The 25736-nt window shown below is 50.5% G+C and overlaps 1 protein-coding gene across 4 annotated transcripts in view; it reads right to left on the bottom strand.

Moving 5' to 3' along the window:
- SAXO6 (stabilizer of axonemal microtubules 6) overlaps nucleotides 1-25736 on the bottom strand; it is a 569878-nt gene that overhangs the window by 28658 nt on the left and 515484 nt on the right. The window lies entirely within an intron of this gene.

Below are 25736 nucleotides of genomic sequence, written 5' to 3'. Positions count from 1 at the left end.
CTTGGGCTCGTGGTGTCCTGCCAGTGTGGGAACGAGTCCAGGCCGATGTCAAGGCTTGGTCCAGGATGCTGCTTACTATCTTTGGGAGATCGGCCATCTTTAAGATGGTGGCCCTCCCGCGTCTCCTCTATCAACTCCGGAATTTCCCGTACCCCGTTGGCCAGCATTGGTTCCGTCAAGTTAATTCTGTATTGGGCCGCTTCCTGTGGGACGGCGGTGCGGCCAGGGTGGCGTTGAAGACATGCTTTTTGTCTACGTACTGTGGTGGCCTGGCCACCTCGGACCTCCTCTCCTACTACCAGGCCTCCTAACTACTGGTTCTTAACGAATGGTGGTACGGCGATAGAGGGGATCCGGCGTACGCCCTGGAATGTTCGCTCATGGGCGATCACACGCTTCACACCATTCTATATTCGCCTCGCCTGCACCGTGTGCTGCCATCGGTTACCAGAATAGTCTTTGCTGTGTGGCGGCAGACCCTGCGCCGCATGGGCTGGTGGGGCAAATTGACGGCCGAGACTCCACTTTGGCATAATGGTCTGCTCCCGGAGCTGGCGGCCCTGTCCGGCTTTGAGGGCTAGGAAGCCATAGGTGTTACGCAGCTGGGCCAGGTCATGTCCGGCACTACCCTCAAATCCTTTGAAGAACTCCGCGCGGAGTTCCAAATGCCTCAGTCCCAGTTCTTCCGCTACCTGCAGCTGCGACATGCCCTCACCCCGAGCATCGCCGGTCTGGATTCCCTGCCGGAGTTCAGCCCGGTGGAGGCTAAGGTGTTTATGGGGGATCTGGGGGACAGAAAGGTTTCCAGGATATATCAGACGTTGGTCATCCACTGCTCCTCTACCCTGCACTCTCTTCGGGCGGCGTGGGAGGTGGACATCGGCCCTCTCGACGAGGACGATTGGAGGGAGGCGCTGGAATCCCCACGTGGAACCGCCATTGCTGTCCGGCTCGGACTCATCCAATTTAAATACTTGCATCGCGCCTACTATACGCGTGAACGGCTGTGGAGGGCTGGGCTGATTGCATCTTCGGAATGCTTGCGGTGTGGGGCAGTGCCTGGGTCCCTGATGCACACTGTGTGGACATGCGGCCGGCTGACTGGGTTCTGGAGGGGTGTGTGGAGTTGTTTGTCCGAGGTCCTGGGCTGGGACCTTCCCCGTACTCACCGACTAGGATTATTGCACATTATGGAGGGGGTGGGGGGAAACATCTATAAGCGCCACTTGTTACTCTTGGGGCTTGTCGTGGCTAAGCGGGATTTGGCCCGGGCATAGAAGGCGGTGAGGGCCCCCCCCCTGTCTGCTTGGAAGGCTGGGCTGGATTATTTCATGGGTCTGGAGAGGCCGATCTTTGAGGCGAGGGGCTGCCCGCGCAAACACTACAAGATATGGAAGCGGTGGGCCGACTACCGAGGCCTGTCTTTGGATCCCCCGGCGGAGCAAGAGGAGGACATTTGACTACAGTGACATTATTGGCCTGAACGCAGCTAGGCTCTGGATGCACTACACCTGCATATTTTATTCTGTTGCTTTATATACACGTGTGGTAGGGGGGGCTGGGGGGGGGGAGTTTTGGTGTTGGGGGGGTCCGAGTTGTGGGATAGGGTGGGTACCTGGGGGGGTCTACATAATGAGCCTCTTCTTGGGTGTGTCTCATCACTTGCTGCCTCTGTGATTTGATGTACTGATAATGTTGTGGTGATCTCCGGTTATGGGGACGCCACGTTCTCACTGCTCATTTGCTCAATAAAATTGGTTTTGAAAAAAAAAAAGTTAAGGACATGACTACAGGGCTCTGAAGAGAACCATTTCCATGTCTATTGCTTATATCCTTACAAAACGTAAGCAGTATGGTTGAACCCCTTCACTGCTGCGGCTATTCCGCTGCAGTGCTAAGGGGGCGGGGGGGGGGGGCAGCGCGGCGGTCCCGTGCTGGTAACGGAACCGCTCTGTCACCAGCCGCGGTTGCGCTGTGCTCATGACCGAGCGGTTCCATCACGGCCCGCCCGCTCAATAGAGCGCTCAGTGCATGCGCGGAATCCGCGCCGCGCAGGCGTGCCGAGCGGGCCGTGACGGAACTGCTCCGTCAACAGCACAGCATGACCGTGGCTGATGACGGAGTGGTTCCGTCACCAGCAGGGGAGGGGTTAAAAAGACCACATCCATAAACACAGAGCCATGGTACACATTTTGTTTTCCAATCCGCCCATCAACCAGGTGTTGCAGTATCTCCAGGAATGGTGCATATCTCCACTTGGGGACAACAATGCTGTTCGAAGAAAGACGAGAAAACAAAACTAGCGCTTCACTGGTGAACTCTCAAAAGTGAGGCTCATGTGTTTGGATGTGAATAAAACCAATCTGGCCACTTTGCAACCACTCTGTCTTTCTTTATTTAGTTATGTATTTATTTTTCATATTTAAAACCTTTTATTTCTCTCCATCCCCAGGCTGCACTTTGGAATAGAAAAATGTCAGAAAAGGGGCATTTCCCGCAAGATTGTTATTCTTTTTTGGATCCATTTCACAGGGAAGCAACTAAATGAAAGAAGGAAAGAGGTTGTGGACCGTTTCTTCAAGTCACGGTTTTCAGTAAGTGAGGAACAAGACAGAAAGAGAGAGACTAATAGGAAGAGAGGGGGGCAGCTGCCAGCACAGAAAAGAAGAGGACATTCATTGTCCGTATCTTCTCTGGGCAGTAAGGAAGAGACAGAGTCCTTTTCCTTATCTGCCCATCCCCGAACTTCCACGAAAGCAAGCCGAGCCATATCTGAATGCCTGTGCTATTTCTGCCATCCCGGGACACAGTTTTGAAAATAAAAAGTAGGGGAACGGAATCTTTTTAATAAAAGAAGTAGGGCCACGCCATGCCCTTCTGATCCCGCCCAGTTCGACCACTGCAGAACACCAACAAGATACAGCAGTCAATATTATGAGTGAAGGTGAGGGATCGGAGACAACCACTACAACATTCACCTGAATGATGCCAGATTCCCCAGAAGTGATCACCCAAGTCCACATCACAAGGTAGGAGACAAAATTCTACAGTACGAGGACATCACATCCCCCAAAAGATTACAAGCAGCCCACATCACAAGGGGAAGAGAAAACAACCACTACAGCGCTCACAGGAATGATGAAACCAGAACACAACCACAGTCCAAAATACAAATGAGAGAGAAACAGTACAGTCCACACTGTAGGAGAGTACTACAAATCACAGGGCAGTTTGGAGTGTTAAATAACCCAAGTATTAAACACTGATCACATACTGTAACACGAGGACCCACTCTTTACCTCTAGTAGGTCAGAAGGGATCATCGAAGTGTCTGAGGGGACAGCATTTCATTATTCAACAAACGCCCCTGATGTGCCAAAAATACTCAGGCCGTATTCGTAGCAGCACTCCACCGCCTCTGTCAGGCAGAAACAAAAGACACACACACAAATCCCCATAAATACCTGTCTATCTTCCGTATGGCAAAATACGATCAAATATTTTCCATTGCTGAAACACCACTCCAAGCGCAAAGACTCCTCTTACTCCTTCCTCATTGGTACTTCTAACAGCTCTACACCCTGACCCCGCCCCACGGCAAAGTGAGCTCTCCTGTTCATCTCTCTAGTACTCAAGACGTCTCACTCAGGAAAGCAGCCCCGTCCGCGGTCCTAGAGCCGGCTCTCCAATAAGAGAACTCCTCGTGCAGGTCCTCCTATGGAAAGGCCAGCAGGGCTGGGCACAGTCAGTAAGACATCAGATTTAGGCGGCCTGTGCCTCTCTTGCCCTCCTACGTCGTCATACGTGTGTCAGGCGCAGGACCTGTTGGGGCAGAGCCCACGTCTAGGGGCAGCGTGGTTTCCATAGTGCCCTCTCAGCCCTCACTCTGCAGCCAATGTAACTGTGGCTGCGAAAGTTAAAGTCCATCAGAAGTTCAGAGCGATTCAAACGTGCAAAGGCAAAACTTAAAAGTGAAAGCGAGGAATAGCAAGGAATGCAGCTGTTTACAGAAAACAGTGCACAGATGCGCAGCCACAACGTGAAGGAAGCCTTTAAAATAGGAAACCAAACAGATGGCACACAGTGCGCCCCATGTTGGCTCCCGCAAGGCAAACGCCACACATGCACTGTGGGCTGATTGGGAACAGTGCAGTACATGCACAAGTTTCCCAAAAAGCCCTGAGCGATTCCAAGATGTACCTCTTAGCAGCGCTGCCTATGTGAGACCTAAAAAGTTGCTGTGCCTTTAAGGACTTTCTGACCTCCAGTGTCACATCATGCTCTGTAAGTTGCAGTTTACGCTGTTTTTTGAAGGGCGAATCAGTAGCATAGTGATATACATGTCTTATCTCCACCGTCAGGGAGGAGGGAAGGTTGATTATGATTTCAATTGAGATTCTCTGTGAGAGAACTAAGATTACAGGTAATAAACCTTTCCTTCTCTCTCAGGAGAAGATTGCCCTGAGAAAGAATGAAAATGCTACTTACCAGTATGCATCTGTTCTTGGCATGTAGGGCTGCCGACATTCATATCTGTGCATAGATCGCCGCCTAGTGTTGGGTCTGGATGATTGCACATTGTTGTCCTGGAAAAGTCTTCGAAGTATCACGAGATAGGTGGCTCCTCCCCTGGACTACAGTGCGCATGGGCATCGCCTCCATCCCCAGATTGTTTTTAGCCATTGGCAGAGATGGAGTGAAGTATGTGAGTGATGCCCATGCTATGAGCATATGTATATATATATATGAATACTGCAGCTGCTACAGGCGCTGGGGAGGAGGGTGGGCGATATGAATGTCAGCAGCCCTACATGCCAAGAACAGATGCATACTGGTAAGTAGCATTTGCAGTTCGAGGCATGTGGGCTGCTGAATTCATATCTGTGCATAGAATACATAGCAGTCCTCCCATTATTGGCGGCCGCCCGTGCCAGCTGCAGCAGTCTGAAAAAGTGTTTTGAGAACAGCCTGACCAACAGCTGCCTGCTGTTTGGAGTGCACGTCTACACAGTAATGTTTAGTGAAAGTATGTGTGGTAGACCATGTGGCTGCTCTACAAATATCTTCTAAGGGAATGTTACCTAGGAAAGCCATAGAGGCCCCCAACTTTCTGGTGGAGTGGGCTCTCGGTGGAATTGTGAGAGTGCGTTTAGCCTTAGCGTAACAGATCTGAATGCATTTCACGATCCACCTAGCGATCCCAGCTTTGGAGATAGCGTTTCCCTTGTGGTGTGAGGCAAATGCAACGAAAAGTTGCTTGGTCTTACGAAAATCTTTTGTCCTGTCAATGTAGTACATTAAGGCTCTTTTAACGTCAAGGGTGTGGAGCATCCGCTCAGCCAGCGACTCTGGGTTTTGAAAAAACACTGGCAACTCAATTGTCTGGTTCATGTGGAATTGAGATACAACCTTGGGTAAGAATTTAGGGTTAGTGCGGAGAACCACCCTGTTAGCGTGTACTTGGAAGAAAGGTTCTTGGATGGTGAGCGCCTGCAACTCACTAACCCTCCGTAGCGATGTAATTGCTACTAAGAAAGCAACCTTCCAAGTCAGAAACTGAAGCTCACAAGAGTGCAGTGGCTCAAAGGGAGGACCCATCAGCCTTGTAAGAACCACATTGAGGTTCCATTCCGGAGCTGGTGGTGTCCGTGGTGGAATGACCCTTTTGAGTCCTTCCAGAAAGGCCTTGATAGCAGGGACCTTAAAAAGTGATAGGTGTTGCCTATTCTGGAGGTATGCTGCCATTGCAGACAAGTGACTGCGGATGGAAGAATACGCCAAATTGCATTGGTACAGGTGGAACAGGTAACAAATGATGTTCTGAATGGAAGCATCTAGCGGGTCAATATCGTGGTTTACACAGTAAATGACAAACCGCTTCCATTTAGCCGCATAACAGGCTCTAGTAGTGGGCTTCCTTGCCTCCCGAATGATGTCCATGGAATCAGGGGGAAGATTGAGATAGCCAAACTCTAGGACTTCAGGAGCCAGATCGCCAGGTTGAGCTGTTGCGGATCTGGGTGCTGAATGTCGCCATGGCTCTGCGTCAGAAGGCTGGGAGTGAGATGAAGCCTTTGATGCGGTACCACGGAGAGTTCCAGAAACGTGGTGTACCATGGTTGGCGAGCCCACGTTGGAGCAACCAGGATGAGAGTCATCGAGTGCTGCCTGAGTTTGCGTGCCACCAGCGGTATCAGAGGTGCTGGGGGAAAAGCGTACGCAAATCTGCCTGACCAGTTCCTCCACATCGCATTGCCCTGCGATTGCGGGTGTGGGAACCTGGCGGCGAAGCTTTGGCATTTTGCATTCTCCTTTGTGGCGAACAGGTCTATCTCTGGATGACCCCACCTTTGGAAGTACGGTTGGAGTACTGATGGATGTATCTCCCACTCGTGCATTTGGTGGCTGTGCCTGCTGAGCAGGTCCGCCATCTGGTTGTCCTTGCCCGGGAGATGCTCCGCCATGAGGAAGATGTTCCTCTGAATGGCCCACTTCCACATGCTCTGAGCCAGATGAGCCAGATGAGACAGCTGCGGAGAGTGTGTGCCCCCCTGCTTTTGAATGTAGTACATGGCCGTCATGTTGTCCGTCCGGATCAACACGACCTTGTTGCACAGATGTACTTTGAATGCCTTCAAGGCCATGAAGATTGCTATCAGTTCCAAAACGTTGATGTGCATCTTCCTTTGCTGTAGTGTCCAGAGTCCCTGCACTGTTTAGTGGAGTACATGCGCTCCCCATCCCTGGAGAGAAGCGTCCGTTGTCAGAATAATCTGTGGCACAGGCTCCTGGAACGGTCAGCCCTTGCAAAGTTTTTGTGGATTCCACCAATGCAGAGAGTTGTATGCCCGACCGATCACCAACACTAGGTCTGTCAGTTGCCCATGAGCCTGAGTCCACTGACGTGCTAGGCACTCCTGAAGCGGACGCATATGTAGTCTCGCGTGCGGGACGATGGAGATGCAGGAGGCCATCATGCCTATCAACTGCATGAACACCTTCGCTGGAAGCGAGTGCTGAGGTCTGAATCGTTGGATCAGCGTTTGGATACTGGCGATTATCACTGAATTTGGCTGCGCGGTGGCTGCCAGAGTGTCTATTGTCGCGCCCAGATACTGCCGTATATGGGCGGGTTGGAGATGGGATTTTGGATAGTTCAGCGAGAATCCCAGATCGTGCAGGAGATGAATGGTGCGGGACACGTGGTCGGCGCACTGCTGTTCTGACTTTGCCTGAATGAGCCAGTCGTCCAGATAGGGATAGACGTGGACGTTCTGGCGTCGTAGATGCGCCGCCACAGTCGCCAGGCACTTTGTAAAGACTCTTGGCGCTGTGGTGACCCCGAAAGGCAGAACCCTGAACTGGTAGTGCTGGTCTTGAATCGTGAATCTGAGGTACTTCCTGTGGGAAGGATGCAGGGGGATATGAAAGTATGCATCCTTCAGATCCAGCGTAGCCAGGAAGTCCCCCTGTCGAAGCAGGGGGAGGACCTGCTGCAACGTGAGCATATGGAAGTGCTCCGATAGAATGTACCAGTTGAGGGGCCTGAGGTCCAGGATGGGCCGGAGGGATCCGTCCTTTTTGGGGATTAGAAAGTACAGAGAGTAAACTCCTGTTCCCCTTTCTTGCAGTGGGACGAGCTCTATTGCCCCTTTTTGCAGCATGACTTGAACTTCCTGCTGCAACAAGTGCAAGTGCTCGCCGGACATAGGACGGTTTCTTGGAGGTATGTTTGGTGGAGTGGAAGTAAGTTCCAGACAGTAACCGTACTGGATAAGAGACTTGACCCACCTGTCCGTGGTGATGGATTTCCACGCGGGCAGGAACTGCTGGAGTCTCCCCCCGACCGGTGTTGTGTGGTCAGGGGGCAGTGACAAGGCGTCACTGTTTGTTGGCGGTGGAGGACCTGGAGCTGTTGTTTCCACGTCCCCTGCCTTTGACGTTGTTGCCCCTGTAACCACCTCTACCTTTGTTGGTGTATGAGGTTTGGGTGTTGCTCTTGTAGTACTATGTGGATTGTGATGCCTGACCCCTTGAGGTGCCTCTGTTATTGGAGCGGCGAAAGGAACCACCCCGAAACTGCTGAGACTGGAGGGCCCCCATAGACTTAGCAGTGTCCGTGTCTTTCTTCATTTTTTCAAGAGTCGCATCCACCTCGGGGCCAAACAGATGGTCAGGATTAACTGTTTGGTTCAAGATGGTTGTCTGTATATCTGGTTTGAAGCCTGATATTCTAAGCCATGCATGTCTCCTCAGCAACACGCTAGTGTTGATCGCCCTGGAGGCGGTATCAGCCACGTCCAGCACACATTTGATGGAAGCGTTGGTGATCAGCTTCCCCTCCTGAATCAACATTTCACCTGCCTCCTTGTACTGATCAGGTAAGTGCTGCAGAAGTGTTTCTAGGGTGTCGTAATGCGCCCTATCGTAGCGTGCAAGTAGGGCCTGCGTGTTTGAGATGCGCCAAATGTTAGCTGCCTGCGCAGCAATCCGTTTCCCTGAGGCTTCAAATATTTTTGACTCTTTGTCTGGGGGAGGAGCATCACCCGTGGTCTGCGAGTTCGCCCGCTTACGTGCGTTGGATACAACCAAAGAATCCAGTGGCAAGTGTCCCTTGATGTACGTTGGATCCGAGGGCGCAGCCTTGTATTTTTTATCAATACGAGGATTGATGACTCGCGCCCGAGTGGGCTCCCTGAAAACCTCTGGCGCGTGCTTCAGCACTCCCTTGAGCATAGGCAATGTCTTGACTGACTTTTCAGCCACTGAGAAAGTGTCAAACAAAAAATCGACATCCACAGGATCTGAATGTAGGTCGACATCATGATTAGCTGCAGCTCGCTCAATGAGAGCGTTGAAGGCTGCAGAGTCCTCTGTTGGAGAAGTCTTTGCTGCAAAAAGCTGCGGTTCATGACCCGACTGAGGGTCCTCAGGGTCGCCTCCGGCAGACCAAGGTTCATGTACCTCCTCTGGATCCGAGTATGCTGGATAATTGTACTCATCCTCTTCATCTCCGTCACCTTCCCCAGCGTTTGAATGCGTCGGTGAAAGTTCCAAATTATGTGGAGATGCAGGCTCTATAGGGGCAGAAGTACCCGCAGAGTCCTTTTTGTTTTTGAGTGGAATACGATAATGCTCCAACACCGGCTCCGTGGTGATCTTCCGTTTGAGGAGAGAGAGCTTCCCGGTGTTGGCATCGATGATAACTTCTCGACGTTCCTCCTCTGCGAGTGGGTGGAGCCGAGGCTTCGGCACCACTAAGGACGCCTTGGGCGTTGACACCACCTTCAAAGGCACCCCGGCCCCATGCCTCGGAGCGAAAGCCTTCGGCGTCGACTTCGGCGGCAGCGTGTAGCGGATAGGCGTCTGCGCCTTTGCCGGCTTTGGTGTAGGCTTCGGCACCACATCCTTCGGTTCGGGAGCCACAGCGTCCTTCCGAATCCGCTGCAGGGACTCCACGACCTTTTTTGCCAAGGCCGGGGAGGGCTGGACCGGCTCGAGCGATTTCCCCGAGTCCGGAGTCGGGTCTGCGGAAGGCACGGTCTTCGGAGCCGACACATCACCATCCTTGGCCTTGACAGCCGGAGTCGGCGCAACCAGAGCTTCGGCGTCGTCTCGACGCTTCTTCGGAGCCTTTTTCGGGTCATCGACCTCGACCACCTTCGGCGCCGACGCGGCCGCGTCGGTCGTCTTCGGCTTCGACACCGGGGTCTTCGGGTCGGCCATCTTGGCGTGGCTCTTGCTGTCGGCCATTTTGAATTTCTTAGACTTCGAGGCCTCTGGAGCCGTCTGTCCCACCAGTGCGACTTTCACTTTCGGTTTCGAAACCGTTGGTGTGGACCCCGATGGCTTCACTTTCGTTTTCTTCAACGGGAGTGGCACATCAGAAATGTCCGTGGCCGGGCCCGGAGGCGAGGCCGTGGGACGATTAACGAGGTCTTGGGTAAGGCCCGAAGGCGATCCCTCGACCTGGGCCGTATAATGGGGGTTGACCCCTGAGTCAGTCTGAGGATGCTCCTCCTCTGAGCTATCCTCCACGGTGGCATTGGCCCCATCGTCGTCCCCTACCTCACCGACGACTTCATCAAACTCCTCGTCTCCCGCGTCGTAGTTTTCTTCCTCCGACGCCGGACTAGAGTCCGAAACTTGAAAGACATTGTCGTCTCCAATGTCTTCTTCGAAGATGTTGTCTGGCGGGGGCGCTGACAACTGGGCCTGGAGTCTAGCGGCCCGACGAAGCTTGAGGGTCTTCTTACACCGGAACTTTGAGCAGGCCATACACCTGGCCTCATCATGGTCCGGCGACAGACATTTGTTGCACACTGGGTGCACGTCGAGGTGTGAATACTTTGAGGTGCACACCAGGCACCTTTTAAACGGAGTTCGTTCCATGTCTGGAGCGTCGTGTAGGACCGTCCGCGCCGACAGCACGCGGAAGGGCAGCAAGAGTTCGGAGCTGAAGAACAGTTAAACCCGAACGAAAAACGATACCGACGCCAAGCCTAAAGACCTTTTGGTCTCAAGTTAGGAAAGTTAAACAACTATCGATTCCGACAGAGGGAACCGAAACACATCCGAACCCAATGGCGGAAAAAAACAATCTGGGGATGGAGGCGATGCCCATGCGCACTGTAGTCCAGGGGAGGAGCCACCTATCTCGTGATACTTCGAAGACTCTTCCAGGACAACAATGTGCAATCATCCGGAACCAACACTAGGCGGCGATCTATGCACAGATATGAATTCAGCAGCCCACATGCCTCGAACCTAGGATTACAGGTAATAAACCATACCTTCCTTCTCTTTCAGGGGATCTCCATTGATTATCATAAGCACTGAATAGATTTGCAAGATTATCCATCAAAGATTTTGCAAGGGAAGAGATAAAAAAGGAGAAAAGTTAAACTAGGAGAACAAATTCTTTATAGATGTTTCCCCACTTGGGCATGAGTCTTAGAGTCCGAATCAATACCTTAGTATTTTAGAAATTTATGAACTGATCTCTGAGTTGCATCTTTGCAAATCCCAGCAATTGGGATGTTCCTAAGTAAAGCAGCAGCAGCTGATTTACCCCAGGTGGAGTGGGCCCTAGGTTTACGAGCTAGGGTTTCGTTCACTTTTTGATAACAATGGATTATGCCAGATACAATCCATCTAGACAGGAAGTGGCATATCCTGTCTGTAGTGAACCATAGTTGACATAGAGTTGTTACTATTTTCTTAAAGATTTTGTCCTATCTAGATAGAAATTCAAAACCCTTCTATCAACAAGACTGTGGAGTAATCTCTTTCCAAGAGAAGAAGGGTTTTGATACATCGTAGGTGAAGTAATAGCCGGATTTACATGGAAATCTGAGACTACCTTAGGGAGGAACGTAGGATGGGTCCCCATCACTACCCAATTGCTATGGAATACTGTGTAAGATTCATGAGGACAGAGTGCCTGTAACTCGTTACAAATGCGAACTGACGTAATGGCAACCAAGGAGGCCTTCCAAGAGAGGTGTTACAGAGAAGCCTTATGAATGGGTTTGAAGGGAGGACTCATGGAGGAGAAAACCTCCGGATTGGAGGATATATCTTCTTAAGCCATCCAGAAAATCTTTGAGGACAGGTATTGTGAAAAAAGACGTATGTGAAGGACATTTTTTCGATAAGCTGTGGTTGCTGCGAGATGTACTCTAATTGAGGATAAATTCAATTTCACTTTATTGAGCTGGGGAAGATATGGAAGAATCCTCTTACTGACAAGTAAGAGGATTGACACTGTTCTAAGAATAACAAATACAGAATCCCATCAATGTGAAGGAACAGAAAGTCCTAGTAGATGGTCTCTTGGCTTCTCTTAACACATACATGCATTACTGAGGAGGGTTTAGGTGGCCATATTATGGGTTATGCAGCCAGCTTCAGAGAGGAAAGGTTGGGATGTTGAATCTGGCATCTGAACTTATGAAGAAGATCCGGTCTGCAAAGCAGCTACTTGTGTGGAAACTCAGAGGTGAAGGAGATCTGTGTACCACTATTAAGGCCACTTCAGAGAAATGAGAAGGATTTTGAGTGTGGAAGCTTGATTATCACTGTCAGCAGTAGAGGAATTGGAGGAAATGTATGAATACATTTACCTGACCAGTCAATCCATAGGGCATTTCCCTGTGTGCCTGCTTGGTAGAACCACAAAACAAAGCTTTGGCATTTGTTGTTTTCTCCATCTGCAAAAGGATATATAAGGGGAAAACTCCAATTTGAAAAGATATTGTGAAGCACAGCGCCGGCTAGAACCCAATCGTGATTTTCTTGGATGACCGTGCTGAGAGTGTCCGCTTGAGCATTCTGGGTTCTTGGAAGATGGACAGCGGTAATCTTGTGATCCCTGGAGATGAGCCACTTCCAGATTGTTTGCGCTTCCAGGGACAGAGGTCTGGATCTAATCCCTATCTGCTTGTTCAGATAATGCATGGTTATTATTAAATTGTCCATCTGAACAAAGAGAAAGTCTGTTTTGAATGACGGAAGGAAAGCCTTCAGGGCTAGATGTACTGCCCTCGGTTCCACAAGGTTGATGTGGTAAGACCACAGGCCTTCAAATTGTAGATGGTCCACATGAGCACCCCAACCTGTCAAGGAAGCATCTATCACTATGGTTTGGGCTTGCATGTCTTGGTGGAAATGTATTCCTCTGAGGAGATTGTTTGAGCGGCACCACCATTTGAGTGATTGTTTTGCATGAGTGGTCAGAAGCACTGTCTTCCCATCTTTCTGCACCATTTCTGAAAGATGGATAATCGTCTCCCCTCTAAAGGGAACACCTTTGCACGTACAGTGTCCAGAATTGCACCCAGGTAATGCAGGGCTTAAACAGGTTTTGAGTTGAAATTGTAGTGATGTACATGTAAACCTAGTCGATTGAGAGTCATGACTCTTTTTTGTTTTTTTAAATGTGTTTTTATATTAAACACTAGCAGCCCGCCCCGGCTTTGCCCGGGGCAGAAGGGGGCTGGGGGCAGCATTTTAGGCCTCTGTGCACCCCCCCCCCACATTGCCCAGACCGCATCCCTCCCGCCCCGACATTGGCCATGCCGCCTCCCGCCTTGAGCCTTCAGCCTTGAGCCTCCCGCCCGCCCCGACATTGGCCATACCGCCTCCCGCCTCGCGCCTTGAGCCTCCCGCCCGCCTCCCGCCTGCATTTGCCTTACCGCCACTCCTCGCCGCAAGTCCATTCCTCGCCGCAAGTCCACTTCTCGGTGCAAGTCACCGCTCCTCCCCGCATATCGTCATTACGTTACGTGTCGGTTGCGATCACCGCTACGTTGCGGCCGGCGCTTGTTTTAGGGGACTACTTTGTTTACAAACTTAATTTTTTTAATCTACGTTTTTTTAAATTTAATGTCGCCTATGTCCATCTACACACCCTGACATTTTCATAGATGTATCGGGTGTGTAGATTGGCGCTGTGGTTCCTGAGTTTACCTGGCCAAAAGGTGCAAGTTCTCTCTTTATAATAGTAGTATAGATAAGCAGGGCATATTACAATCAAATGGCATTTACACATTGGGGGGCGTGGCTAGCGGCTAAGCATGGCGGCAGCATAGCTGTGACGCTCCATGAGTGAGGTGACTTCCCCACGAAAATCCGCATACTAATCCGCTCATTTAACACCTCTAATCCTGGGTCCAGGACCGAGCGGAAGCCTCCCGGGGAAACCTCGGGTAAAATCAGATGCCGGGATGAGAAGCTGTGAACTCCGTCAAGTTGGGCCCTAAAGCGAAACTGAATCTCAGAGCTCCAGTACCAGCAGAGGCCGAGCGGAAGTTCAGGTGACACGGCAAGTGAAGACCGGAAGTACGCCCGGCCTGAACACCCTGGGCACCTCGGCAGAGATAGAACCGGAATTCTCCCCAGCTCCCCCCCGAGCACCTTCCAACTCCTAACGGCGCCACATCGGGCGTACAGACGGGCAGCAATAACGTAGGAGTGCCGATGATGCACCGGCTTGACACGAAGTAAGTCTCGTGCCCCCCTGGCACTGCAAAACAAGGCCGGGGAGGTGAAAGCACAACGCCCGAACCGAGACGGAGCGGCCACCACACGTTACCGACCAAGTCCCCGAAGGCGGGGGACAAACAGAAGGTGATCATCGCCCCCCCCCCCCCCCCCCCTCTCGGGTAGCGACCAGGAGCAATCGTGGCGCAGCACCCTTAGGAAGCGCGACTTTGCCCTCCCCCACGCCAAGTGCGGTCAAGACTCCGAAAAAGGCAGCGATAGTAGGGGAGTGGGGCAGAAGGGCTCGAGCAGACAAAACGGAACTCAGGGCACAGAGACACACAGAAAACCACAGAAAACCAGCAAGCCCACACAATGGTCGGAAGGGGTCAAACCTAGAAAAGACACACGGGCAATGGGCTGCATTGACAACATTGCATAGAAACGTGGCCCCCAGTCAGCACCAGAGTGGCTTGAAGCTGCAGCCAGGAATAAGAAAAAGCGGGGGCGGACGGGACCTCCTGCTCCGGCCACCAACGACAATCTACTCCCCGCTGGAGGACCGGAACCCACTGGCGTGGAAGGGACGGGGAGGAAACACCGTTGCGACACGGCCTGGACCCACGCTAGTGGAGGAGCCCACCAGACTACAGACCGCAGGTACAACTGCCGGTGGGTGCATCTAGAAGAACCTTGGCAGGCAAAGGCCAGAGGGGCAACGCATCACAGTCTAAATTAGAAAAATTTGCCTTTGACAGGCAGGCCCATTCCCAGTCGGAGCCTCGAACATCCACGGGGAAGACGCCGGAGGGCGAAGGAGCCAAGAAAGCAACGCTTGAGGACCTAATGAAGGCATTGGCGCAAGTGCAGGCGACTGTGGGGTCCACAGCCACAGAAGTCTCCCTGCTCTGGGCGGACTTTCAAAAGATGGGCGAAAGAGTGAAACAGGTTGAAGTGGTCACAAAATCCCTAGTGGAGGATATATCGGATCTACAAATAGCGATGGAGCGTGTAACAGTGGAGAATAAGACACTAAAAGAGAAGCTGGATGATCAGGAAGGGCGCTCCAGATGGAACAACGTAAGAATCATTGGGGTTCCGGAATCGGAAGGCACCAGAGCCATGGACTTGTATGTGGAGGAACTGATCAAGACACAGCTCAAACCAAAGGGGCTATCACAATTCTTCTCCGTAGAGCGAGCGCACAGAGTCCCCGGGGGCAAACCAAAACCTGGAGCCCCCCCAAGACCAATACTGGCAAGACTATTTAACTTTCGTGACCGCGATGTGATCCTACAAGCGGCAAGAGTAGCCACGCCAATACAGATTCAAAACTCCACGCTTGCATTCTTCCCAGACTACACTGCCGAAGTGTCGCGCCGGAGGAGGACCTTCCTCGAAATCAAGAAGGAGCTGAGAGGCAAGGAATTGCCGTACTCAATGCTGTTTCCAGCGTGGCTGAGAGTTGTAGCGGACAGCAAGGTTTGGTTCTTCGACACACCAGACTTGGCCCGGGACTGGCTGGAAGGTTGGAGACAAGCGGGAATGCCCCGCCTTTCCCAGAGGACTAATCAGAATCAGCAAGGCGACAGTCAACCAAGATCACAGGCCTCCGGAAGGGATGACTCGGCCTGGTCACCTACAGTGGAACACCTTAACGATGAAAACGGAGTGGAAGAATGAACTCCCGGCACAGTGCAAAAGGAACATTAATGGGACCTTCTGGGAGAGACCAGGCTTGGACACTGACCGGGTGAAACTGGAGAGGGCAGGGGATGCACCTGCTCCGGGGAACACTTCACCCCAGCAAGCAAGTTACTGTTCATGGGATGGGTAAAGCACTCTGCTGAGTTGGGGGGGCGGGCAGTTTTCGGTCCGTTAAGCAAGGAAGCAGGGAGGAAGGTGGCAGGGGGGGCTTGTTTAGTAGATCGGTGCAAAACGCACGTTTACAATGGACAAACGGTTAATCACACCAGAAAAAGGGGAGCGGTTTTTTTTTGGTTTTGACAGTTTCGGCTCAAACTTGGCACTCGATGTTACACCATGTCACACACACTCAATGTAGATCCATAGATAACAAGAGGTACGTGTCTCCTCAAATTGAGGCCACAGCCAGACAAGATCATGTCGCCACAGGATGGCTCACCATACCCACACAACAGTCACTGATGACGTGACGCACGCCGGGGTGGTACCCCCCCTTCGGATTCTCACATGGAATGTTAGAGGGCTGGGAGACAAAATAAAGAGGGGACTGGTCTTGCAGGCGATCAAACGTCAAGCCCCTGCACTGATATTACTGCAGGAAACACATCTCACAGGGACAGCATGCCGGGCTCTAGACAGACGGGGCTACAAAATGGCGGCACATGCCGAGTTTACGGCAGGGTCCCGAAGGACAGGTATATTAGTGAAAAACTCTTGCCCTTTTATTGTGATACAACACAAGACGGACGATCAGGGCAGCTTCGCGGCGGTCCATGTGCAATGGGAGGGTGAGCTCTGGAAGGTAGTGTCCGTGTATATTCCTCCAGCGCTCCACTCCATAGCGCTGCCAGCGCTGGGGGAATTCCTACTGAATCTCCCAATAGGAAATACGATTATAGGAGGAGACTTTAATGCCATCATGGACCCTACACTAGACACACTTCCCATCAGAACACGCGCATCGGGCTCCACGGTCCGCCCAGGTTTCGTGGAAGCGATGGGGCTGAGAGACATATGGCGTCATGTCCATCCCGCAGAGAAACAATACACATATCACTCTCAGGTACATAATAGTCTGTCCCGTATAGACTATTTTTGGCTCCTTGGAGGTGGGATAAGTAACATAGACACCATAACTACACTGCCGAGAGGAATCTCAGACCACTCTCCTGTGTTGCTATCCCTTACCACCAAAGAGAAGAAACGCGCGAGAATTTATCCCATGTATCCCAACTATCTTATCATACCCCAGATCAATAAAGACCTCAAAGCAGCAACCAAATACTACTTCACAGAAAACACAACGTCAGTGTCCTCCCCCTCGATTCTGTGGGAGGCATATAAAACAACCTTGCGGGGAAGGGCGATCGCAGGAGTGACGGGACAGAAACGTGCATACCAGCAAGAGCTCACAGAGCTTGAGCTAGCACTCCAAGAAGCTAACATGACACATACGACCAATCCCACGACGGACTCTGCGCATGCACTGAAACTACGCCAACAGCAATATTGCGCACACCTCGAATCGAAAGTCAGAGACAACATCGCTAGCACCGCACACAGGATATACGACATCGGAGACAAGGCAGGGAAAATGCTGGCATGCTTAGACAGGAAGCGAGTTGGAGGTAGAAATATACAGCATCTATACAACCAAGAGAGGCAGCTACAAACACACCCAGAAGATATAGTAAACACTTTGGCGGTACATTTCCAGAAAGTGTACACCCCAGAAAGGGAAGTCACAGCACAGGCGGCACTAGAGTCCCTTAACAACGTGGAAATCCCCACGCTTCCGCCAGAGGCAATGCAAGAACTTGAGACAGATCTGACGAAAGAAGAAATACAAGGTGCAATCCAAGCGCTCAATTCCAGGAAAGCACTAGGCCCCAACGGGATACCTATTAAATGGTAAAAAAGCATGTCAGAGTCCCTTAGTGAACCTCTACTGGCAATGTACCTAGACAGCCTGGAAAGGACAGAACTCCCATTAGATCAACGCACCGTGACAATCGTAGCCATACCAAAACCCGGAAAACCCCAGGCAGAATGCTCCACGTATCGCCCCATATCCCTACTTAACGTAGAAGCAAAGATTTTAGCGAAACTGCTGGCTAAAAGACTATTGAACCATTTGCAAATGCTGATACACCCGGACCAATCGGGATTCATGCCTCTTCGGAGTACGGCTCTCAATCTTAGACGGGTACATGGGGGGGTGGCCCGGGCCCACTCCCTGCCGGAAGCGGCGGTGATCCTCTCCCTAGATGCCAAAATGGCGTTTCATCTGATGGAATGGGAATACCTATTTGCAGTTCTGACCCGAATGGGCTTTGGCCCTAAGTTTATTTCTTGGATCAGACTACTCTATAACAAACCAGTTGCTCAAGTAATTGCAAATGGTCATATCTCGCACACTTTCCTGCTAGCACGGGGAACCCGACAGGGCTGCCCCCTGTCACCCTTGCTCTTTGCCTTAGTACTGGAACCATTGGCAATAATAATTAGAACAACACCTTTGTTGAAAGGGATAGAATGGATGGAAGGCTGGGAAGACCGAGTGTCACTATATGCCGATGACATGCTTATCTACTTAACGAAGCCCGAAAGCAGCATCCCGGCGCTTTTAGCAATATGCGACGCACATGGAAAGATGTCAGGGTACACACTAAACTGGGCAAAGTCAGTGATTTATGTGCTGAAAGGTCCAGAACCGGTGCTCACGCCGGACTGCCCTCTTGCACTAACATCGGACTCCTTTAAATATCTGGGTATCTATGTCTGACTTCTTCGACAAAAACCTAAAGCCCCCCTTGGAACGTCTCCGAACAGACGTCAAGCACTGGGCAACACTGCCGCTGACCCTCCTTGGACGCGCAGCACTATATAAAATGATGGCGCTGTCAAGATTTTTATATGCCCTGGAGAACACACCACATATGGTCCCACCGCGTTACTTTAGGCAAATAAGAGCACTAGTGTCCAACTTGCTGTGGAGTAATGGCCCGGCACGCATCGCACATGACAAATTGACAAAGAGCTGGTACGAGGGGGGCATCGCCTTACCAGATATACACTTATACTATTGGGCAGCGCAACTCAAAATTGTAAACCAGTGGATACACACACCAAGGAATGACCCTGCATATAAAGCTAATTGGATACAGCTGGGAACGGATAGTATGCTATCACCGCTGTACAATAAACAACAGGTTTCACGACTGGTAGGGCCCACAAAACACAATGTATTTTTTCTGCACAGAGCAACAAGCCCCAACAATCAGTAGGTAAGCATAATGAAAAGGATCGTAAGGCTTAGACTTAACACCGTATACTTTCATGACTTAAAAGTCACATCAGGTGTCGTGGTCTTTATTTCAGCTGACTGAACACAGATATATAACCTACAGGTATGATATAGAACTATTCACAAACAATTACTCCCATGGCACACATTAAATAACACAATATTTACACAGTTTGCTTTTTATTCTTTCAGATCATCCCCTGATGAAGGCACAAGTCAGTGCCGAAATGCATTGGGCAGGGATTGAAAAATGTAAAATGCGATCAATGGTTACAAAGTGTAAATATTGATATTACAGAACAATGTATTTTGGAAATATTGACATTGAAAAGTGTAAAATGAATAAGGAATGTATTGTATGATAACAGTTTGAAGATATCAGATTATGAAAATAAATAACTGACGAATAATTGTGTATATATGGCGAATCAGTAAAAATATTGAAGGTGTAGGATAACACCATGTGCACAGTGCGCACCTAGATGGTTTTTAACCCATCATAACTTGACATAAAGTTGGTAATGGCACAGTGGAGCCAGATATGGCTGATAGTATTGCTGCTCGTCTTCATAGTCCTCTTCTACTTCTTGGCACTTTACAAGCAATTCAGATGGACTATTAGCAACTCCATATCCTCCATCCTCATCATCTGACTCTTGCTGGTCCAACAGGTGTGAAGGAGGCAACTGGGAAATCTTTCTAAATGCAGATACATCTTGTTAGACCTGTCAGCCTTTTGGTGGTCCCTCCTAATTATTTATTTATTTTGTCCCCATTTTGCCCCTCAATCTTTTTTATTTTTTATGTCCACTGAATTGTTCAAGTGTTGACCTAGGGGTTAGGTGCTCTTTGCCCTCATAGTCTCTTTCCTGAGGCCTAGGTGCCTTCCTGTCTGGAATTAACTAGACCCACAAAATGGTGGCCAGTAACTGCCATAACGGTCACCTCAGGAGAAGGACCCATAGGTCAGAATAGGGACATTCCAGAACCTTCTGGACCCTTCTGGACCTTTTGAGGTGAACCTATATAAGGCGGAATGTTGGGCAGCCATTTCAGAAGGTGTTGAGTGGAGAAGGGAGTGGAGGACAGGAGTACAGGTGGTGGAAGGAGGAGATTGGTGCACTGTGGGGGTTGACAGACCTGTTGGGCCGCTATCCCTGCTGTATGACGCTATCCCTCACCTGCTGATCTGACCCTGCCAGGATGTGGGCTTGAGATTTCCCTGACGCAGGAGAGACCTGTGGGAAACTTAAATGGGATAAATGAGGCGAGGACAGTAAGAAACCGCCAGGTGAGGGCGACTGAGGCTGTCCCCTGAACCCGAGGCTTCCCTGAAGTGTCCCGCTGAAGTCGGATCTCTGAAACAAGGGATCGCTAAATTTACTTGCCTCCAGTGATTGAAGTATCCTCTGGAGAGGCGCCGCATCTCCCCGCCTGGAGTTAGAGTCACGTTCTACGCGCAGGCCAAGTGAGGGGCGGGGCGGTACCATAGAGGAGGAGCGCTAGCACAATTACCGCACAGGCTAAGTGAAGGGCTGGGCGGCTCCACAAGCACAGAAGTGTCTTGACGACGCGCAGGCCCAGAAGCGCGGCTACTCAGAGAAGTGTCCCAGCGAGGAGTGAGCGGCCTGCGAAGAATCGCCTGTGAGTAGTGCGGCAGCGTCTGTTACCCACGCAGGCCCAGAAGTGTGGTCCCCAGAGAAGTGTACCGAGGAGCGAGCGGCTGGCGAGGAATTGCCTGTGAGTGGTGCGGCAGCATCTGGCTCCTGCACAGGCTCTGGGGGTGAGTCGGCCCGACCAGCGAAGGAGGCGCACAGAGACAAAGGAGTGTCGGGAGGCGCAGTTGTGTCTCCGAGCGCTGGTGACAGCCTGGGCTTGAATGGACATCGAGTTTCCCATAAGTAAGCCGGGCTTTGGTAGCTGGTAAGGGTGTTTGGGAATTGGGAGTTGACGCCACGGGGGCTGATGGCGGGACTCTCTCTATAAGCCCAGAGGAACTGTTAGCACCGCTTAAGTGAGCCGACCAAATAAAAACAGTAATAACAACAGAAGAGGATATTGATTGTAAAGCTAATGCTGGGGATAAGGTTTGATGAAATCCCAAATCCATTATATGAACCCCATTAAAACCTTTACCTGTTTAATCTGATCAGAGAGGAGTAACATAGGCAGAGCTGGGCAAGCATTGAACTGAATTTAATGGAATGTGAAAACTAGACTGCATTATTTTTAAGATTCTTTTTCTTACTAAGAGAATTGAATAAGCTATGTATTCTATTCCATGTGAAACCCTTTCAAAGTGACCTGAAAACTGTTTATGCCTGCCAATATCAAGGTGGGGGGTTTATTTTAAGTGTTGGCGGGAGAATTATAATTTTGAGACGCCCTTGCTGAGGAAAAGTGGAAGTGATAAATGCTTGATGTGCCATCTCATGTGTTAAGTTTACAAAGCAAGACAACTTAGAGAACTTTTATAAAACGAATCGTATTTTTCTAAAACTGGTGTAGTGTTATTTTTGAATGAATAAACGCTGAGTTACTAAAGGGTGTGGCGCAAGCTTTACACTTTTGCCTTTAGGATTTGACTGTCTTACACTGGGCCAGGCTACTCAAAGTGATCTGGAAACCCCAGGTCCAACACATCTATATGCAGAAATGTCTTTGTCACCCTAGTAAAGTTTACCATCGTCGACGGTATCATAACCACTGATGATGGAATGTCAGTCATCAACATTGCCATCACTGCCAGTATTTCCGTCGACAGTGTTGTCGTTGACGTATGCTCGAGGATGGGATGTTCATGGATAGGATGCTCGTTGAAGGTGCCTTCACCGACTTCACTAACGAAACCTTCATCAACGGGATGGATGTCGTTGGGAGAGACGTCGAAGATGAAGGTGTCAGAGAGATTCTCGTTGTTGGTATGGGGCCGAGGATGCCCACTGTTGTCTTCGTTCCTGCCGTCGAGGGAGCCAACAATGTCTCAGTGGTACTTATTGTCGTTGAGGATCTAGGAGTTGTCGTTGATGATGACGTCGTAGACACTGATTTCTTGTCTCTGCCTCACAGAATCTGAGGAAGAGGCTCTATGATGTTCCTTTCTCACAGGAGTTGAGGGAACTGATTTAATGTAAATAATGAGGACCCCCTGCAATTATGTAGGATTCCTAGGGAAGGGCAATAATATATGTGTAAGTAAATTCCTAGGCAGTCATGTGGTCAAAACCTGGTTAGAGACTCAAATTGAGGACAAACATGATACCATTAACTCAGTGTCAACTACAAATATGACTTTTGAAATTTGTTTCCATTTTTATTAATCTCATTTTGTTCAAAAAAATAGGGCAGCAAATCTAGACATATATACAATTCATCAATGTGATAAAACAAACATATACATTCTCAAAACGGACAACATGAAAAACAAATAAACATCCTACAGAAATTCAACATATTAACATGATAGAAAATCAATAAATTGGTAGCATGATTATCAAGACAGAGATGGCTGAACAGTGGCTAGGAGGTGGAGGCAACTGATGACATAGTCCCTGATGAGACTTTAGGATGTTTATCCTTTTTAGAGCTCTTACTCTCCTGGGAGGGTGTGAAGTGTTTCCTGCCCTCGCCAGAGGCGTCCTCATGGGATCTGCCTCTCTTGTGAGGCCTGGATGATCCATCACTGTCCTCGTCGCGTGATTTCTTTTGCTTAGCGGACTGCAGTCACAAAAGCAGTCTCCCCTCTTGAAACCACAGAGTCTTAGAAGAGAAAGTGCGACAGATTTTGCACTGTCTTAACTCATTGGAGGGGCGAAGGCAATAAATACAGTCCTTGTGAGGATCCTCCACATGAACACTTTTCTTGCCACAGGTCTTACATAGGTGGAAAAGCCCTTTTTTATCAGACATATTGACGGGGAATGATTCAAGCATGTGAATCTATGAAAGATACCCCAATACTGGATAACTATGAGGCTGCTGTAAATGCCAGCTGTGCCAGGAATTTTTTTCTAATCCCATGATGTTGGGATGCAAAACTAATACAAGCCCAAACCCTGGGCAAGGCAGTCGGTGAAATAAATTTCTCTCTGCGGCTGCTGTGCCACCCTTTTTGCCATATTGAATAGTGTACTGTGCATGTGGCCGCTACTCTGATTCTTCAATTGCACCATTATTTAGTAGCACATCAAGGCCCGAATCAAGTGACAGCTGCCCGGAAGCATTGTTCAGAACTGAGAACAGGAAACTGGAACACGCAAAGCTGTCCCTGGTCTCTTTCATCCTAAAAAACACAATTAGACAGAAGGAAGCCAGAACGAGCTGAGAGCTGGCTTTGCACCGCCTCCAAGACCGTTCTATGAGCCTTCCATGTTAAAAAAAAATGAAATGTTGTCAATATTATACTGCTAAAAAGGAAGGTTGATGGGGGTGTAAACCTGGCTACTTCTCAAAACATAAAAAAATATATGAAATTCACAAGTTAGGGCAGCACATCAACCTTAGTTGGCACCCTTTCTGTAATCATGTAACCTTGATTCCAAAACCGCCAGACACTTTTCAAACGTCACCGGGGTATCCACACATGGACACTCATCCATATACTAATTATGCCTCTCATTCATGTCATTTACACCAACCACAAGTGATGGAGGAGGTTAAACTTATGATAAAAACTTAACCTTGGAACCCACCCACAGCGACCACTTGAATCCTACACAGCCCCCTGAATTTACTTGTGGAAAGTGAACATGAGATTTCAAAGACTCAGTAAGTGGATGTAACTCCACAAAACCAGGTGCATTAATGATTACTATTTGCAGCCCCTAAGCTGCCATACATAAGTTTGCAAGGGAGGGTTAGAATAGAAGGCAAAACTTTCCACAGAGCCTTTAATAAATATAGACAAGATTTCTGAAATGCAGCAAGCCAATAAGCTACTGAGAGTAGTAGAAGTGACACTTTCCTTTCCTGCTTTAAGGTAAGGCTATGGAGGACTTCTATTGTGCCTCAGCCCTATAGGGAAGTCCTATATTTTTCAAAACACTTCCTGGCAGCCTTAATATACTGAGAAATGAGGTTCTAAAACTAAGCAGGACTTCAGCTCGACCAGCACCAACGCCAACGACATCCCTCCCTCACAGGAACGGTGTGATTCCCTCGCTAAACTCTTCCATCGCAAGATCGCTGACATCCATGACAGCTTCAACACCGCGACCGACCCGACCGCACCAGACCCCACCCCTCCCGCGCGCACCATCAGCACCAACCATCTGACTTCCTGGTCCAACGTCTCTGATGACGAGACGCGCAAAGTCATGAACTCCATCCACTCAGGATTACCGACAGACCCGTGCCCACACCACATATTTAACAAGGCAGGCGCAACCATCGCACCCCAACTACGCAGGGTCATCAACGTCTCCTTCGAAAATGCGACATTCCCGGAAAGCTGGAAGCATGCCGAAATCAATGCCCTTCTCAAGAAACCCAAGGCGGACCCGAAGGACTTCAAGAACTTCCGGCCCATCTCCCTGCTCCCGTTCCCGGCGAAGGTCATTGAGAAAATCGGCAACCTGCAGCTGACCCGTCACCTGGAAGAAAACAACATCCTGGACCCATCCCAATCCGGATTCAGACGAAACCACAGCACCAAGACAGCCCTCATCGCAGCCACAGACGACATCAGGCGCCAACTAGACAACGGGGAAACATCTGCCCTCATCCTCCTGGACCTATCGGCTGCCTTCGACGCGGTCTGCCATGGCACACTAAAGACCCGCCTCCCGGAAGCCGGAATCCAAGAGAAGGCCCTCGACTAGACCAAATCCTTCCTCTCCGGCAGATCGCAGAGCGTCCGCCTCCCGCCCTTCTGATCCGAAGCCACCGACATCATCTGCCACGTCCCCCAGGGCTCCTCCCTCAGCCCGACGCTGTTTAACATCTACATGGCCCCCCTCGCTCAAGTGACCCGACAACACAACCTCACCATCATCTCCTACGCCGACGACACTCAGCTCATCCTCTCCCTCACCAAGGACCCGCTCTCTGCCAAATCCAACATCCACGACGGGATGAAGGCCATCGCCGACTGGATGAGGAGCAGCCGTCTGAAACTGAACTCGGACAAGACGGAGGTCCTCATCCTCGGACCCACCCCCTCAGCCTGGGATGCCTCCTGGTGGCCGACCACCTTGGGAACAGCACCAACGCCAACCGACCACGCACGCAACCTAGGATTCATCCTCAACTCCACTCTCTCCATGTCCAAACAGGTTAACGCCGTATCCTCCTCCTGCTACAACACCCTCCGCACACTCCGCAGAATCTACAAATGGATCCCGACCGAGACAAGAAGAATGGTAACACAGGCCCTCGTAAGCAGCAGGCTGGACTACGGCAACGCACTCTACGCCGGAATCCCAGCCAAACACCTGCGTCGTCTCCAGCGCATCCAAAACGCTTCCGCCCGACTGATCGTCAACATACCCCGCCGCTGCCACAACACCCCCCACCTGCGAGACCTCCTCTGGCTACCCGTCGAAAAGAGGATCACCTTCAAACTCCTCACCCACGCACACAAAGCACTCCACATCGCCGGACCAGCCTACCTGAACAGCAGACTCAGCTTCCACACACCCTCCCGCCAGCTCCGCTCCGCCAGCCTCGCCCTCGCCACCGTTCCCCGCTTCCAGCGTACTACACCGGCGGCAGATCCTTCTCCCACCTCGCCGCCAAAACC

This window comes from Lissotriton vulgaris, chromosome 1_1 (assembly GCF_964263255.1).
Source record: "Lissotriton vulgaris chromosome 1_1, aLisVul1.2, whole genome shotgun sequence".
Taxonomy (NCBI): Eukaryota; Metazoa; Chordata; class Amphibia; order Caudata; family Salamandridae; genus Lissotriton; species Lissotriton vulgaris.
Note: the sequence above shows the minus strand (reverse complement) of the source record. Positions and strands in the feature narration are given on the sequence as shown.